At 46.9% G+C, this 18,700-nt stretch overlaps 1 protein-coding gene across 1 annotated transcript in view; it reads left to right on the top strand.

Annotated features, from left to right (window-relative positions):
- NELL1 (neural EGFL like 1) overlaps nucleotides 1-18,700 on the top strand; it is a 326,301-nt gene that overhangs the window by 82,872 nt on the left and 224,729 nt on the right. The gene's annotated exons all lie outside the window — the stretch shown is intronic.

The raw sequence follows: 18,700 nt of genomic DNA, 5'->3' as shown, positions 1-18,700 counted from the left end.
GGCTGAAGCCCCACCCCCTGCCGACCGAAGCTCCGCCCAGCCGGACGAAGACCCGTCCCCAAGCTAGTGTAAAGGAGGAAGGGAGGAGCCTCTCTGTCCCTCACTTGCTCCTCACTGCTGAGGCGCTCCGTCCATGGCAGGTTACACAGCGGGGAGGTTTTCCCTGCTGTGTACTGTTAGATGTCGATCTGAATGGAGAAAAAGCTGTCGGCTTCAGAAGCTGACAGCTTTTTCCTCCATAATTCTAGGTGAGGATCTGCCTCACCTCACCACACATGCCTGCTACCTCCTCGTCTGTCACTTGCCCCTCCCTCTTAGATTGCAAGCCCTCAGGGGCGGGGCCCTCCTAACCATCTTCTCTTGAATTGTATTGTGATTGTAATGTCTTCCTTATATCGTAAAGCGCTGCACAAACTGTTGGCGCAATATAAATCCTGTATAATAATAATCAACCGCTATTTTTCTGTGAGTGCAGAATATGTAGTTAGCCTGAAGAAAGAAAACTAATGCAAGGTTAACAGCAATGAAGATCACCAGCACTCGCAGGATGAAATCAATCCTAGTATTCTTTATTGCAGAATCCTGTCACATGTATAGTATAGCCAACGTTTGGGAACCACGCAGGGCACCTTCATCAGGGCGAACATAGCGTGGTTCCGAAACGTTGTCCATACTATACACGTGACAGGATTCTGCAATAAAGAATACTAGGATTGATTTCATCCTGCGAGTGCTGGTGATCTTCATTGCTGTTATCTTTGGATATGCACGGTGCCATCCGTGGCCATCACTATGAGCACCACTGCTATTTCAAGCAAGGAGTCCTGACTGCTGAATGGTGTTCAGGGGTTTACCGAGGAAACTAATGCAGACACCGTATCTGACTGATATAATCTGATATAATGACTGGTAAGCTGCAAAATATTACATGTTTGCTCTTGGCTGTAACAGCTTAAAGGAGAACAATGAGGTCAGTGTTTTCCCCCATAGTTCTCCTACGGGTCACGGAAGGACATAAACTAGCGTCCTCCCGTCACCCAAAGCTCAGTATATAGGGAGCTACAGCTCACGGTATACTGAGACAGCCACAGCCGGGACGGAACCCGACATTACTGTCGAGATCCACCCAGCTGAGTGATTGACAGCTGGCTCTGCCTATCTAGAGGCAGAGCCAGCTGTACCCACCCCCTCCCAGTGGGGCCCAGCCAGATGCCGTGCGGGCCGCCTGGGTCGCTACGGGATCCTCTGCCGGTGGCTTTAATTGGCGGCTGAAGACGAACACGCCGCTGTTCAGATCACTGACAGTAATCTGTGCAGCAGCGCGTTCCTCTCCACAGGGTCAATGAGAGCCAGCAGCGGCAGTGGAGGAGGAGGCGGGGCTCGTAGTCGGCAGCAGGGGAGGAGGCATTGCCCGGTGACAAAGAAGGAGGCGGGCCCGGCGACGAAGGAGGAGGCTGGGCCCATCAGCGACCGTGGAGGAAGAGGAGGCGGACAGGTAAGGAGTGCGACCAGCCCACCTGAGGGTAACCCTGCAGAGCCCGCCATAGAGATTCTGTGGTGGGCTCTGCAAGTTCACCCTCTGTTGGGATCTCGAGTGGGCTCTGCAAGGGGTATAACTAGAAATCACGGGGCCCCATACAAAATTTTGCTATGGGGCCCTGTGATTTCTAGTTACGCCCATGCTTTTCCCTGCTTTATATTGAGGCTCCGTGTGTATTTACTTCACAGACAGAGTGAAACACGTGAGCTGTCTGCCAGGTTACCAGCAGACAGTTCACATCCCATATGCCAGGTACAATCTGGCGGGCATCTGCAACGACTTTCTATATTGAAGACTCTAGCACTCCCTTAATTAATTAATTAGGTGCAGAACACGTGCCAGCTGCTATTTCACAGAAAACAAGGTCTATTTGCAGAAGATTTGTGGAGTCTCCTGCAGAGATGTGAGTGACAGAGAAACTAGCCAATGCAGTTGGAAGGGTAGGGCCATACAGAAGTGGGGGACGGGGCTGCTTCCTCTGCTCAGTTTTTAGGCTTGGCTTTGCTTATACCCCTTCAGAGTAGATCCTCAAACTTGAAACCTGTCGGCATCAGGAAAACGTTTGCAGCCAGCTATGATATTCGTTACAATTATCCTTTTATGAAACGCTGACACTAAATAACGTTCAGTTAAGGTGAATTTCACAGAATTTGTCACATTTTTGAAGCTTTTCATGAAATCAATACTTTCTGCTGCGGTTCCAGGTGCTTTTGCTGCAATTTTGCTGTAGTCATTGATTTTTATAGCAAATTATATGCTTGAAACATCACACTTGTGTACTTAGTGTTTTCTTTTCCCCTTGCTAACTTTCTACGTGACGGGTACATCCTATATTGACTGCCTTGATGAAAACAGAGCACGGCGCTGTTCAAATAATCCAGACAGAAGACCCGATATAAACTTATACAGCGTAAAGTTATGTACATAGTGCGGCAGTGTGTGGCAATGCCATGGTGTCATTTGGCCAGAGGGGGCTGAGCAGTTCCAGAAAGCGCAAAACGTTTACTGGGAAAGAGCTGGCTTTGCAGTTCTTCCCAGGTTTTCCGGATGTGGCTCGGGTTCCTGGAACTGGGAGATTCCAAAGAGCATAGGGAGGGATTCAATCTCCAATCCTGGGTCCGGGCTTTAGTAGCGACCAGGACCAAGTGGTTGTGCACCTGTGCAAAGCCCTTATGAGGAGAATGCTGGTTAATGTTTAGGGCCCCTACCTGGGAGACAGGTGAACTCCACCCAGGAGTCAGAGTGGAGGCCAGTACAGCAGGGTGCTGCGGGTTGAAAGAACCAAATGAGCAGGATAGCACAAGACTGAGACTGTCTGGAGGAACAGACAGTGGCCTGAGAGTCTGGAGCAGCAGTGCTGCAAAATGCAGAGCCAGGAGGCTGGATGGGCACGTGTTGCCAAATGATTATGAAGAACCCCTGCGAGGGTAATTGCCTTGTTTTTTGTGAACTTTGATTTAATAAAAGTGGGCAAGGAAGTTCTTGAATGAAGATTTCAGCGAGTGGATGCATCCTTAATGCGCTACTGTTGGGAGCTAATTCTCACAATAGGTTCAAACCTGGAGGACGTGAGTGCTGTTGACATAGGAGATACGAGTTATTCTTTCAACCTAAGTAACTACGTAACGTGGAAACATTTTTAAACTTAGAAAGCATTCTTCAGCCCGTTATAGTTGCCAAAGATGAGTGGCCTCAGGCACACCATGCTTTCCAGTGACCTTGAAGAAAACCTGTGGTCATTGTGGCCACAACCTAGCTCCTAGTACAAGAAGGTGAAGGCATCTCCCATGGTTGTAATGCATACTTGGTCTATATATCAATTACCTGGCTTACCTGAAAAACAAACAAGTCCATAGAAAATGAACTGTGTCTTTATCTGGTCACTCTGTAGTCCACAAGTTCCTTTTCTCCTCTGCTCTCTATGGGTCCTTATTTTGCAGTCAATGTGGAGAGCAATAAACGTCAACCTGGAAGCAACCAATACACAGTTCCTACAAGCACACTAAGACCTTTGTAAAGGTCTCTTCCTGCTTACTGTAGAGACGACAACTTCTGCTTCTCCTCAGATCTCCATTGGTTCCATTATACTTTGCAGTCAGTAGGGTTGAGTGAGGAGCAAAAAAATAAACTTATACAGGAAGTGACCAATACAACATGCACACTAAGACCTTTGTAAAAGTCTCTTCCTGGTGATTTTGTACACCACAACTTCCTGTTCAACTTCTCCTCAGCTCTCTTTTGGTTCCCTTATACACTGCAGTCAGTAGGGTGGAGAGAAGGACAAAATATACAGAAAGTGGCCAATGCACAGTGCCTGCATGCAACCTAAGACCTTTGTAAAGTTCTCTTCCTGGTCGCTGTGTAGCCCAAAACCTCCTATTCTCCTCAGGTCTCCATTGGTTCCATCAGACTATGCATTCAATAAGAAGGAGAGAAGAGCATTAAACCTCAACCAAAAAGAGGCCAATACACGGTACTTGCATGCATACTATGAGCATTGTAGAGGTCTCATCCTGGTTGCTGTGTAGCCCACAACCTCCTCTTCTCCTCAGATCTCCATTGGTTCCATCACACTCTCCATTAGTAAAGAAGGAGAGAAGAGCATCAAACCTCAACCAAAAAGAGGCCATTACTCCCTACTTGCATGCATACTATGACTTTCGTAAAGGGCTCTTCCTGGTCGCAGTGTAGTCCACAAACTCCTATACTCCTCAGGTCTCTATTGGTTCCATCATACTCTGCATTCAATAAGAAGGAGAGAAGAGCATTAAACCTCAACCAAAAAGAGGCCAATACACAGTACTCGCATGCATACTATGAGCTTTGGAAAGGGCTCTTCCTGGTTGCTGTGTAGTCCACCCATTCCTCTTATCTTCCTATTAGCCTCATTTATACTCTGTAGCAAAAATGGAAGCACTAGAAGAAGACGACACAGAATATAGAGTGCCTGCGCGCACACTTATTATGGTGGATGTGGTGGCAATAGATCAGACCATGAAGCTTCTTGAGAATTAGTGATATACTTTCCATTATACAGACTGCTGTCATTCCGCTGACCTCGGGGCCCCTCTTATTCTGAGCTCCGAAGTGGATACTTTGTCTCTTTTTTGCATCATTATAGAGATATTCAGGAAGCCGTTTAACACACAATTGTGATTGTCATTCTGAAAACAATTATGTTGAGACGGAAAGCTCTTCCTCTTCCACGTGTCGTGAAAGAACATTTCAAGCCTCACGTGCTGACGGAATCCTGTCACATTCCTGTAGAAAGCGCCCCGGCGTTATCGGGAGCCGTCGAGGGATTTGAGAATTCCGCTGTAATCCCAGATTAACGCCTCTTCTCGGATTCCGTCTGCAACTTGATAAAAACATTTATCGTGATTAGATAAGAGAGGAGAAAACATGTGGTGTCTTGTCCGCTTCCAGAGGAAAACATCTTATTTTAATGCTCGGATAGTTAAGATTCCGTGTTCACATTTGCTCGATTTATGATGTCCCAGTGTGCCGCGAGATGCTCGGCAGCGGGAAAAATACATTCACCTGTAAGATAATAAGCATTAAAGCATAACTCCGGCCGTCCTTCAGTCTTGCACAGTTGTACCGGCTCCTCTCCTCTTCCTCTGATGTCACTGTACACTGGGAGCTTCTCACAATGTGCATTAGAAGCTGCAGCAAGTCGCATAGAGCTCCGCCTCATTTCCTGGCTGGAGGATGTCCAGCATCATCTAGTGCTTTTATTCCCAGCCTGACTGTCCCGGGCCCGGCCCTTTCATTCACTGGATTTCAGTTCATAGAGGCTCACCTTCACATGTGGACTTTACCTAGAGTGGTCTGGGTGGCGCAGGGGTGGTGGTGGTCGGGTGGCAGGCTTTTGAAGCTGGTGGTATTATCATTTACATTAGAATGTATTGCTGGGACTTGTAGTCCTGCATAGCTGTTGGTATTCTGCATTGCTGTATAATGATTATATAGCAATGCAGAATAGCACCAACTATGCAGGACTACAAGTCCCAGCAATACATTATATTATTAAGTAGGGACGCACCACTTCCAATACTGGGCATTTTTACGAGCACTCAGATGCGTGAAAATGCCCAGATACTATGTGCAGATCCCGGCACTGGTGAAACTACCAGGGTTGCATCGGCCGCACTTGCGGCCGGGCCCTGGTGTTCCATCAGTTGGGGGGTCCAGGGAGGACCGGAATGCTGGCATTGATCTGCCTCGTGTTCTGGTGCGGGAGATCGCACTGCGGCCGGGGGGCGTGCCTGCGGGGTCATTGACTTTAAGGCATCGCCACGCCCCCTCCCGCCCCAGAATGCAGTGAGCCGGCCAGGATGCGATCCAGTGCGTTCCGGCACCAAATCGGGCCAGAACTCACTGGAACTGGTGTGAACTAGCCCTGAAAGTAGTGCGTTCAGGCACCAAATCGGGCCAGAACTCACTGGAACTGGTGTGAACTAGCACTGAAAGTCACAACATACATAGAGGGGAATTTTTAAAAACTGGAGCAGACAGAATCTGGAGCCGTTGCCTATGGCAACCAATCAGCATCCACCATTTATTTTTAAACCTTAACTGAACATACTGAAGGGAGAAGTTGATTGGTTGCCATAGGCAACTGCTCCAGATACTTCTGCTCCAGTTTTAATAAATCCCCCCCCATACTGTTTATTTAAAGTGATATTAAAGCCAATTTTTTTTTTTCATTTCTCCTTTCCTGGAGGCTGTTTAAAAAAAAAAAAAAAAAGTTCTTCATTCCTCGTTTTCTATTGGGTCCCCGCCATGCTCTTCCCCCCGCCCACTGCACGGGTGCCACCATCGTTCTAATGGAGGCACCCGTACGCACTTGTCCCTGCAGCGGCTGTGTGCGTCCAAAGACACACACAGCCCTGTGGCAGGCCACACCCCTTCCTATGGCTCCTCTGCCATCAGTATCCTCCCCCGCAACCCTGAAGTTCGGGGTACGGAGGATCGCTTCGGGACCGGCGGCGGGGACGAGCGCAGCTGAGCGGTACAGTAAGTGTGGGGGAACTGGGGTAATTAAGGTAAAAAGGTTAAAAAAAACGCCCCCAGACCTTAATACTACTTTAATATAAAAAAGTATCAAAATAATTTTTTTGGGGGGGGGGGCTCAATAGTTTCTTGCACCGGGAGCCCTGAGGTTTCTAGTTACGCCTTTGGTGGCAGCCCTCTAGTTTGTAGATCACATTTGCTTGGAGTTCAGCTTTAAGTTCTATAAGAAGTAACATTGTATTTTGTGAAATATCCTTTCAGACTTTTCACTTTCATTCTATTATTCCTTGATCTGCTATTCTTGGTTGAGTTTAAAGGAGAACTTTTGGGGGTTAAGTCTTTTCCCCATAGTTCACCTTAGGGTAACGGGAGGACACAAACTAGCGTCCTCCCATCACCCTAGGCTCGCTGTAGCCCGCGGTTTACTGAGACGCCGCAGCTGAAGCGGATCCCGACAATTGTGCCGGGATCCGCCCAGCTGCGTGACTGACAGCTGGCTCTGCCTATCTAGAGGCAGAGCCAGCTGTACCCTCCCCCGTCCGTTCCGCCAGTCAGCGCTGGTGGATCGGAGCGGGGAGGGGGGAATCCAGCCCCTCACCTGTCACGGCAGAGAGCTGTGACAGGGTCGAGAAGTGAGCGAACGCCGGTATGTGTTCGCTCACCTCCCGATCTACTGAGCCGACCTGTGACAGTCTCATTGTCACAGGTCGGCTAGAACTATGAGGTGAGTGAAAAGCACTCCCCTCATAGTTCTCCTTTAATGGCGAGCTTTGTTTCCTCTATAACTTTTTTCTTTCGGTAACAATGAGCTGACCTATGAGCGCTTCGCGGCCGCGGACTCATTCCGGCGCTCCATCACGTCAAACCGTTTCCGAACAGCAGCCAAGGTTGGATATTCAGCGTGCGTAGTAGACAGCTCGCAGTGACTTTGAATAATGTATGGAGGTTTGCATATGACATTTAATATGCGTTTCATGTGAGCCAACAGCTTAATTACATCTGGGTGACATTTAATTTCAGGCTCCAGATTATTTTTCTCCCGTTACCTGATTCCATTTTTACCCAGAATGAAATATTTAGGAACAGAAGTAAAAATAGTTGTAAAAAAGAAAAAAAAGAGTTTGTCTGTGTTTAGAATGGCGCGCTCCGCTGAATCGCGAAGGGGAGACTCGGGGCGGGATTTTCGCTGACTTGCACAATGTTAATATGAATTTGTTTTGCTCTGAGGTATCTCGCCACGCGTATAATGTTTAAATAATGCAGAACTGTGCATGTGAATTTCTGCGACATTGTCGCGTGGCGCCGGCGGTTGGTTTAGCTTGCCTTGTGGCAGAGTTTACAGTCTTAAAGGAACACTCCAATTACAATTGGAAATCACGGCTTTAAAAAGTAATTCCACTTTTGTTGAAAAAACAATAATCCTCTCCGAGGGATCTGTGTACACTGCTGGGGTTTTACCAAACCTTGTTGCAGTTTCTTACCTGCTTCTGTTCTGATGAAATAGCTTTTTGTTGCAGCATGTCCTTTCCAAGCTGATTCCTGAATTGTAGGGGTCCGATTGCTGAATGGGAAGGTCTGATTCCTGAATGGGAGGGGTCTGATTGCTGAATGGGAGGGGTCTGATTGCTGAATGGAAGGGTCTGATTCCTGAATGGGAGGGTCTGATTCCTGAATGGAAGAGTCTGATTCCTGAATGGGAAGGTCTGATTGCTGAATGGAAGGGTCTGATTCCTGAATGGGAAGGTCTGATTGCTGAATGGAAGGGTCTGATTCCTGAATGGGAAGGTCTGATTGCTGAATGGGAGGGTCTGATTCCTGAATGGAAGAGTCTGATTCCTGAATGGGAAGGTCTGATTGCTGAATGGGAGGGTCTGATTGCTGAATTGTAGGGGTCTGACTGTTGAATTGTAGGGATCTGATTTCTAAATGGTAGGGTTCTGATTCCTGAATGGGAGTGTTGTGTGATTCCTGAATGGGAGGGGTCTGATTCCTGAATGAGATGGTCTGATTCCTTCATAGGAGGGACCTGATTCCTGAATTGTAGGGGTCTGACTGCTGAATTGTAGGGGTCTGATTCCTGAATGGGAGGGTCTGATTCCTGAATGGGAGGGTCTGATTCCTAAATGGGGAGGGCCTGATTCCTAAATGGGAGGGTCTGATTCCTGAATGGGAGGGTCTGATTCCTGAATGGGGGGGTCTGATTCCTGAATGGGAGGGTCTGATTCCTGAATGGGAGGGTCTGATTCCTGAATGGGAGGGTCTGATTCCTTAATAGGAAGGGTCTAATTGCTGAATGGGAGGGGTCTGACTGCTGAATTGTAGGGATCCGATTTCTAAATGGTAGGGCTCTGATTCCTGAATGGGAGTGTTGCGTGATTCCTGAATGGGAGGGGTGTGCTTCCTGAATGAGAGGGGCGTTATTCCTGAGTGGGAGGGGCTTGATTCCTGAATGAGAGGGGCGTGATTCCTGAGTGGGAGGGGTCTTATTCCTGAATGAGAGGGGTCTGGGTTCATTATAACCAGCTGGTGGACTTTCTGTGTTGTAAAGAGGAAAGTGGCAGTGTTGGCATCCCTTTAGGAGTAATTTAAAGCATCGCCAATAATTTTGGGTACCAAACTTTTTCACTGCTTCACGGGCGCATGCAATTTTGAGGCTTGACATGTTTGGTACTTTTGTTCTGCTCGACGCAACCTCATCTTTTATACAGTACCAACATATTGGGTGATATATTGTGTTTCTTTGTATGAATAGGAATTTGAATGCATTTTCTACAGACAATTTGGGTTTGATAAACTGTTGCATGAATACCGTGAGATCTAAAATGTTTCAACTGCAGCCATTGTATTTTCCTGGGTCTCTGTGTTTCTAAAAATATATCATTTTGGGGGCTTTAAGGAATCTTCAGGCGTAAATGGTGCATTTTACCATGTGTGCAAAAAAATAATAATTGTAAAAATGGCTTTGGCGGTGAAAGGGTTACAGGCAGGCAATATTTATAAGGCAGACGAGACTCACACAATCTCTTCTCTCATGAAAAGAAGCCTGGCAGCAATTTAAAAAACAGAAGTCATTACTTCCACTTTAAAAGCAGTCTTTTAGCGGCAGACAGTGACTATGCCTAGGCGGAGATGATGTCATCAGTCTGCTGCAGGCATTCTATTATCATACATATGATGTGTACACCATCAGCAGATGCAGATCAACAAACACATACAACAGACTCCACCCCCTGACCCTTCACCCCTCCCGCCTGTTGCGCTAATCTGTTCATGTCTATTGGATCAAGCTGATCCTTCGCACGGATGTCTGGCAGTCTTCTGACTTGAGTGCGCGGCTCCCAGTCGTGATTGCTACCCGGTTCCTGTCAGTGGTCGTTACTGCCGTCTTGTGAAGAGAAATGAGGCCGGTGACTGAAATAACTGAAACTGGCAATTCCCGGGCAGGAATGAACGCCGAGATGATGGAGGAGGAAGAGTCAGCGAGTCTTTGGATTAGAAGCCATACAAAACCAAAATGTATTCCAGGTACAGCTGAGAAGACTGGTTACTTATATGGCAGCAGGAAGAGAAGTTCACTTCTTCAGGGACAGGGGAGACTGGTATCCAAATATAAGATGTTATATTATGTACAGGCCCGGCGCTACCGCAAGGCAAGTCAGATGGCCGCCTGAGGGCGCTGCAGGGTGAGGGCGGAAAAAACAGGGCATTTTGACAAGTATGCCCCGATGTTTGCGCTATGTTTTTTTTTTTTTCCCTCTGGCCGGCCACTGCCAGAGGATCCCGACATGCGCAAAAATGCACCTTGCCTACCTTGCCTAGAATCCTAGCACCAGCTCTGCCCCCAGCTGCCGATGTGGAGAGCAGAGTGGCGGGGGTTAAAAGTAACCCTGCCGCTCCGTGTACACAGTGAGAGGGTAGAGCTGTGCTGTGCCGTGCCGTGCTGCGCTCTTCCCCTCTCACCTGTCACAGGAGTTCCAGCACAGTGCCGGTGACGGGGTCAATAAAGAGAACCTGTCAATCTCCAAATGCTATCACACAGGGGCTTGTTAGCTTCCTGTGTGATAGCAATGAAGTTAAAGAAAAAAAATGATGAAATAGGCCAAATGGGGCTCTAATTATTATCTTGCTAAATGTTGGCAGTTTGCGTACCCGAGGTACCTAAATGTGACTCCGTCTTTGGCAAACCCTGAACAGCGGAGCATAGACCACAAGAGGGAAGAGCAGCACAAGGAACCAATCAGTTGTGCTGCAGTTCTCATGTGCTTGCACGAGACATGCCGATAGGTGGAGAGAGCAGGGCGACAAAGAGATGAGTACATCAGTCTCAGGCCATCCAAAACAAGTCACAGCTGCTCCAGATTTTGTCTGCTCCAGTTTTGATAAATTCCCCTCCATACTGTATGTTGATGTGCTAATGAGTCATATTGATACAATATATGTATATTTAGCAGTCTTTCTGTCTCCATTGCATCGTATGCTGGTATGAACCTTCCATCTGCTGCAGATCGTCAGTTGATCGGGTTGGCTTTCCAATAATAAAAAAACTTAAAGGAGAACTATGGGGTCAGTGTTTTTCCCCATAGTTCTCCTTAGGGTAAAGGGAGGACACAAACTAGCGTCCTCCCGTGACCCTAGGCTCAGTATATAGGGAGCTACAGCTCCCTATATACTGAGACGCCGCAGCTGATCCCGACAATTGTGCCGGGATCCGCCCCGCTGCGTGACTGACAGCTGGCTCTGCCTATCTAGAGGCAGAGCCAGCTGTACCCGCCCCCTCCCCCGTCCGTTCCGCCAGTCAGCGCTGACGGAGCGGGGAGGGGGGAATCCAGCCCCTCCCCTGATCGAGAGGTGAGCGAACGCCGGTATGTGTTCGCTCACCTCCCGATCTACTGAGCCGACCTGTGACAGTCTCATTGTCACAGGTCAGCTAGAACTATGAGGTGAGTGAAAAGCACCCCCCCTCATAGTTCTCCTTTTAAAGCAAATCGAGCACAAATTTCCATTCCAATGAAAGCACCTCGTTGAGTAATGTTTTTGTAGAAGTTAAATTGTTGACGTGGAAAGAAACGTGTCACATGAAATATTATGAAGTGAACTGTATAATGTGCTACAATGTTGATTGATGGCGGAATAGGTCATTGTTGGCATCAGCCAAACCCCGCCATCTGTCACTACAAGCCGCTAATATTCGGTCAGCATCGCTCTTGGCAGGAAGAAGTGAGCATGAGATCGAGTGGTTAGATGTGCTGCCTACGGCATACCAATGCCACTAAAAAAAAAAAATGTTTTCCTTTTCTATAACAAAAGAAATTGTGTTACCTGCAGTGACCATTGGCGTTCATCTGTTAGGGATCGGACTTCAAAAATATCTGTCGCTTGTTTGGAAAGTAGAATTTCAGATCCAAATGTTAAGGAGGCACTGGGGTCTCAATGCTCATTCAAAAGTCCAAATGTACCAGCGTTTTCCGAGCAAACTCACCGGCTTTGGTGAGGTGGATCCAACGGCACAACAGGTACCTGGAAGAAGCTCGAGTAGACGTGTATTAAATGGGTATCAGGCCAAATGGGTTAAAAAGTCAAAAGAGTCTTTAATAATTCAATCGTGACGTAAAAATAGCGCTTACCCTTCATCAGGGCGAGAAACAATAATACAAAGCTCAAAGGAGTGAAACCTAAAGAATCTCTTAATTAGTGTTGTATGCATTCTGTAATGACGTGATCAGCAACAGTTCAACTCTTGGGAAGTAGAGCAAAGGAAAGCACAGTGGAGGCCCAATTGTGAAGGTGCTTAGATACTGAATTGAGTTTTTGGCAAGGCATGCAGTGTACTGAGAAATGTTCAGCACTACCCCTACCTATGATCATGAGCCATGGTCTACCTATGATCATGAGCCATGGTCTACCTATGATCATGAGCCATGGTCTACCTGTGATCATGAGCCATGGTCTACCTGTGATCATGAGCCATGGTCTACCTATGATCATGAGCCATGGTCTACCTATGATCATGAGCCATGGTCTACCTATGATCATGAGCCATGGTCTACCCGTGATCATGAGCCATGGTCTACCCGTGATCATGAGCCATGGTCTACCCATGATCATGAGCCATGGTCTACCCATGATCATGAGCCATGGTCTACCCATGATCGTGAGCCACGGTCTACTTATGATCGTGAGCCACGGTCTACCTATGATCATGAGCCATGGTCTACCTATGATCATGAGCCATGGTCTACGTATGATCATGAGCCACAATCTACCTATGACCTATCACACTAATCCAGCACGTTATTATTCTGAGATGCCCCACTCAAGCGGCGGCCATATTGAGTGGGGCACGTGAGATTAATAACATGCTGGATTAGTGTGATCCTAGTTCATTTTATTACTTCATTGCTGTGCTTTATGTGTATAGGCCAATGTAGTTAGATCTGTATGTGTGTTAGAATGAATCGAAATTAATCGATTAATCGATTAAAAAAAAATTCGATAGTATTCAACAATATACCGGTGCACAACCTAATGGATGCTATATTCCTCTATTGTTAGATAGATTGAAGCCCTCGCCCACACCTCTCAGCCTCTTTCAGATGCTAATCTTACAATGAACTCGCGTGTTTAACCACTTGGCGTGTGAAATCTGTAGATTAATGTCCTCGGGCACAGCTCCCCATGCTGCGAGAACATTAATATACATTGCAGCTGTGAAGCACGGAGCTGTACGTGCTCCTAGCTCTGTGACCGCACTGTCACTGACAGCCGTAGGTCCCTAACGAACTAAACTGTTCAGTGTGATTTGCGATCATGTGATTATCTTGGGTGCCAATCAAACCATCTATCTGCTAGCCTGCAGATTGCACCGTGTCATTCTCTTGCTGCGCACAGAGACACATCGTTAGGATACAAGTTATAATTGTGAGAGAGAACTGCAGTATGAAAAAATAAAAAACATTCAAAAGTTTGATTAGAGACCGTCTTGTGTAAACTAACCAATCACTGATTTTTTTTTCATCATATGAAGAGTGACCATACCGAGGATTTACTAATACAATGTACCAAATAAAAGCCTTAGGTAAAAGCAGCTTTAGTGGGCGTGTACTTAAAATTCTATATATGTAAGAGAGCGCGATTTCACACCCCCCGAGTGGTGAATATTAGAGAAATAAGAAGGCATAAATCTGCCTAGGGATATGCCAGGGCCCTTGGAAGAGGGGCTTTCAAAAAAAATCATAAACGCACTCTTCCCAGATAGCAAGAAATTGTGCTGCAAGTTTGATAATGACTCGCTAAACTATTGCTAGACTTGCCGAGCTTCACAATTTTGTTGCACAATTACATCAAGTCTGCATTGCAAGTCTCCAGACCAGCGAGCTTGCAGAGCTCTTGCTAAGACCTGCAGGACTCTTGCTGTAGACTTGCCAAGCAAATTTGCTACAAATTCAAAAAGTGTCGCCTAGAACTTGTGCTGCGAGTGTTCTGCAAGTCTACAACCTGCCAGGGAATGTGCTCAGCAAGTTAACAAAATTACAATTTAACCCGGACACAAGTTTGTGGCAAGTTATCCTTGCTATCTGGGTTGTTCTTTATAAAAGTACAAATTAATTTATTACATCGATGAACTAACCAATTATGCCATAGAAATTAATTATCTGATGATGTATTGTATGAATCACACGGAATAATCATGTTATATTAAAACATTAATGTGTACCTTTATAAAGAACAAGAGAGCGTTTATGATCTTCCTCGGGCCCTGGCATATCCCTAGGCAGATTTATGCCTTCTTATTTCCCAAATAAAAGCCTTGCACGTCTGTTAGGAATGTAAAAATGATTTTGGTAGGTAGACGGGTCGTAGAGTCATTCTGAAGGAAATACATTGACACACATTTTGTTTTGGGCAGAAATGTGTGTCCCCTGCTGCAGAAAAGGACACTTTGCTCTCTATATACCCTGTTTCCCCGAAAATAAGACCTACCCCGAAAATAAGACCTAGTACTATTTTTGGGAATGGCTAAAATATAAGACCTACCCCGAAAACAAGACCTAGTTGTGACCATTTCCAGGGCCGGTGGTGGCATAAGATGGAACTTGAAGAGACAATTCAGCGGTGCCAACTAAGCCAGCTATAGAGGAAGCGAGGCGGAATTGGAGGGAGCAGAGCCGCATAAGCAAATGCCAACTCCTGTCACAGGCGGAGTAATACCAAATGCACTCGGCCTGTGAGGAATCGATAGTGAAAGTGCGCTTCGCTCATTCTGGCCAGCGATTGGTTAGCAAATTGCTCTTGGAAAGGTACGGCACCACTGATCACCATATTTGTGTACATGAATACATGTAGACTGTTGTACATAAATAAGTGTCGATTGTTGTACATAAAAAATTAAAATAAGGACCTACCCGAAAATAAGACCTAGTGTGTTTTTTTGAGGTCAAAAAAATATAAGACAGTGTCTTATTTTCGGGGAAACACGTTAGAAGCAACGGCCTCTCTGCAGAGATTAAACATGCAAAGAAAAGCCTGTGCCCTGCCAGCAAGTACCCTTGCTCTCTGTGTGGAAGCAGTGGTCTCTTTGCAGAGGTCTGACACACCCCCTCCAGGCTGGGTTAGAGCTCTCCAATCATCAGGGAGTGTGAGTTTCACTCTTTGTAGGACTATAGGTCTGACTCGGCAGGGAGCCTGTCCAATCTCTGCAGAGAGACCACTAGGAGTGCAGGGGGACGTATTGGACTTTAATTATGACATTATGTGACATCCTTCACTGAATAAATATATCAATGTAATATTAATATTGGCATTTCGAAGTGTGTGTGTGCCGGTGAAATACTTGAATTTACTGCTAGTGTTTGCACGGCGCCACCCGTGCACCACAGATACATTTTGAGCTATAAGACCGTAAAAAAAAAAGAGACTGTAAACATCGAACAATCACGGCAGAAAAATAGAATGTTCCCCTAGAGAAGCTGATACCCCGAGATTATATATTCCTGGGGCCGGTTCCTGGCAGTCCCCCTATGGCGCATTTCCCGAAGTAGCTCCATGACAGGTTCTCTTTCCACGAATGTATTTGTTGGAAACAGTAACATTGTATCCTCCGTCAGTCCTCGGAAGGATTAGCTCAAACTTTGATTGGGTTCTGCCGTTTGTTCCCGGGGATTATGCAGGATTCTTACTGATCTGATGTGACTGACAGAGATTTACTCTCCGTGGAGGGGCGCCAGGAACGAGAGAGCCAATCGAATGGTGGCACCGGGCGCCGAATGTTAATTCTTGGAGAACGCAAATCCGCCTTGTTCCTTCCGATGAGACCGGACAAATTGATGGAACATTTTCAAGATACATTCTGTCGTTTTCTATTATTTCTACAATATCGGATGAGCCGTTTAACTATGAATTAGGAGACCGGCTCTGATTTGTATGTCCGCTGCCGTTACTGAAAATGCTAGTTGCCTGTTTGTCATGCTCATCCTTTGATTTTCAATTTAGAAAGCCTTTTACCCCAGTTCTGATCTTTGCCTACACAGTCCTGATCAGTGATGCATTAAAGCTGAACTCCGGGATAAACAAATATTGTCCTCATACAAGACTCATGTGTTTTCATGCAATTCTTCTTGAATCTCGGTGAGCTTTGTGTATTTCTTCCAGATCTGCGCAGTAATCCAGTGTGACCTGTAACAAAGACCGGTCACTGCTGCTCTCTCTCCTTGTACAGGGTGACTGGTCTTAGTCTCCGCCCCCTCCTATAATAAAGACCGCTCACTGCTGTTCTCTCTCCTTGTGAAGGGTGACTGGTCTTGCCTCTGCCCCCTCCTGTAATAAAGACCGCTCACTGCTGCTCTCTCTTCTTCTGTAGGGTGACTGGTGTCGTCTCCGCCCCCTCCTGTAATAAAGATCGGTCACTGCTGCTCTCTTTCTTGTGCAGGGTGGCTGATCTGGTCTCCACCCCCCTCCTGTATTAAAGACCGGTCACTGCTGTTCTCTCTCCTTGTGCAGGGTGACTGGTCTTGTCTCCGCCCCCTCCTGTAATAAAGACCGGTCACTGCTGCTCTCTCTCCTTATGCGGGGTGACTGGTCTAGGCTCCACCTGCCTCCTGCAGTTTTCTGTTGGGTCTAATCTCTGTGTAGACTATGTTATTTTTTACAGAAATTATATGGGTTTGCACAGGCATTTAGCGCACACAGAATAAATGTAAATCTTTTGTGAAATCCATCTGGTGAGAAATGTATTTCGGTTAAGTTTTTGTGCCTGGGGTTCAGCTTTAAAGTTTATTCAAAGTCAAAACTGTTTTCTTTACGTTGTGGATAATGTAGGTGACAGTAAAAGGAGAACTATGGGGTTAAGGCTTTTCCCCATAGTTCTCCTTAGGGTAACGGGATGACACAAACTAGCGTCCTCCCGTCACCCTAGGCTCAGTATATAGGGAGCTACAGCTCGCGGTATACTGAGACTCCGCAGCTGAAGCGGATCCCAACAATTGTGCCGGGATCCGCCCAGCTGCGTGACTGACAGCTGGCTCTGCCTATCTAGAAGTAGAGCCAGCTGTACCCTCCCCCTCCTCCGTTCAGCCGGTCAGCGCTGGAGGATCGGAGCGGGGAGGGGGGAATCCAGCCACTCCCCTGTCACGGCAGAGAGCCGTGACCGGATCGAGAGGTGAGCGAACGCCGGTATGTGTTCGCTCACCTCCCGATCTACTGAGCCGACCTGTGACAGTCTCATTGTCACAGGTCGGCTAGAACTATGAGGTGAGTGAAAAGCACCCCCCTCCCCCCCTCATAGTTCTCCTCTAAATCTCCTGCCAATGAATTGTCTCAAAATTGTCATTAATCTCAAATGTGTAACTCTTAATACGTATTCCGTAACTCCTATTGTAATGAAGTTACCTTCCTAAAAAGTGGATACACTAGTGTATGAGAAGATACCACCAATATGACACAATAAACCTCCATAGAGAAATGTACAAACCTTTGGATAGAGTAAGGGAGGGTTATGACGCCTGTCATCGGGGAGATTTCTCTTCATTTCCTGTCTTGCTTTTCCATCCATTGCAGGCAGATCCTTGCGGGTGGGAGGAGCCGGCAGGGTGCTGTACATAGCTTCCTGAAACCATCACAGCACCTTTGTACTTCTCAGCCCTGATACAAGCAGTGGGCGGGCTCTCAGGATGAGTTATGCAGATATCAAAATGCCTTGATGGGTGGTGGGACAGTCTGGAGGAGTGGGCAATCCTAGACAGGAATCAATGAATAAAAGGGATGAGCCAGGAAAAGTCAGGCTCGGAACGGAAGACAGATGATGCTGGATGTCCTCCAGCCAGGAAATGAGACGGGCTCTATCTGACTTAGTATGTGCAATCAGTATACTTGCCTTACTTTAGTCTACTCCCCCCATGGCCCTAGGCAAGGGTGACATCACACCTTGCCTAAGTCCATTGCTAGTGTGACCGGAGGGTCTTCTCATGACATTTTTCCTGCTCTGTATTCCACTGACCTTCGGGAAGGATGATGACGTCATGCTCAGCCAGGGGTGACCCAGAACTATTTGCCACCTGAGGCGAGGGGTGCTCCCGGGGGAACGTTACCTGCATTGGCAGCATCCGGCTTCTCACCCTGCTCACTGACATCACTGGTTGCCACAAGCTGGGTGGGATGCCGGCCACAGCCTCACAGGTTGCAAAGAGATCTGACCCAATGAGCCTCAGGCTGCTTTATTATAGGGATTCATTTATGTTGGGGGGGGCGCTGCACGTCCTCCAGCCAGGAAATGAGGCCGGCTCTGTCTGACTTGCTGCAGCTTCTAATGCACATTGTGAGAAGCTCCCAGTGTGCAGTGATATCAAAGTAAGCCATTTGAGTCCAGGAGAGGAGCCGGTACAACTGAAGGGAAGGCCGTAGTTCAGATTTAAATATATCACCAAAGTTGATTTAAAAAAAAAAAAGTAGTGACCTAGAGGTCAGGGGGGAAGAACCACAAAGTGCAGCAGAGAAGCAGGAGGTCAATACTCTCAGACTATTGTGCATCAAATGGCTATAAGAGATACGAACAACCAAAGTTCAGCAAATATTACATTTTTGGTTGTCTATAGAATAATACTCGGGATAATGGTGACACTTAGTGCACAGGAGACCGGGGGCATGCCATCC

Source organism: Nanorana parkeri, unplaced genomic scaffold, assembly GCF_000935625.1.
Source record: "Nanorana parkeri isolate BGI_ZX_2015 unplaced genomic scaffold, ASM93562v1 scaffold10, whole genome shotgun sequence".
NCBI lineage: Eukaryota > Metazoa > Chordata > Amphibia > Anura > Dicroglossidae > Nanorana > Nanorana parkeri.
Note: the sequence above shows the minus strand (reverse complement) of the source record. Positions and strands in the feature narration are given on the sequence as shown.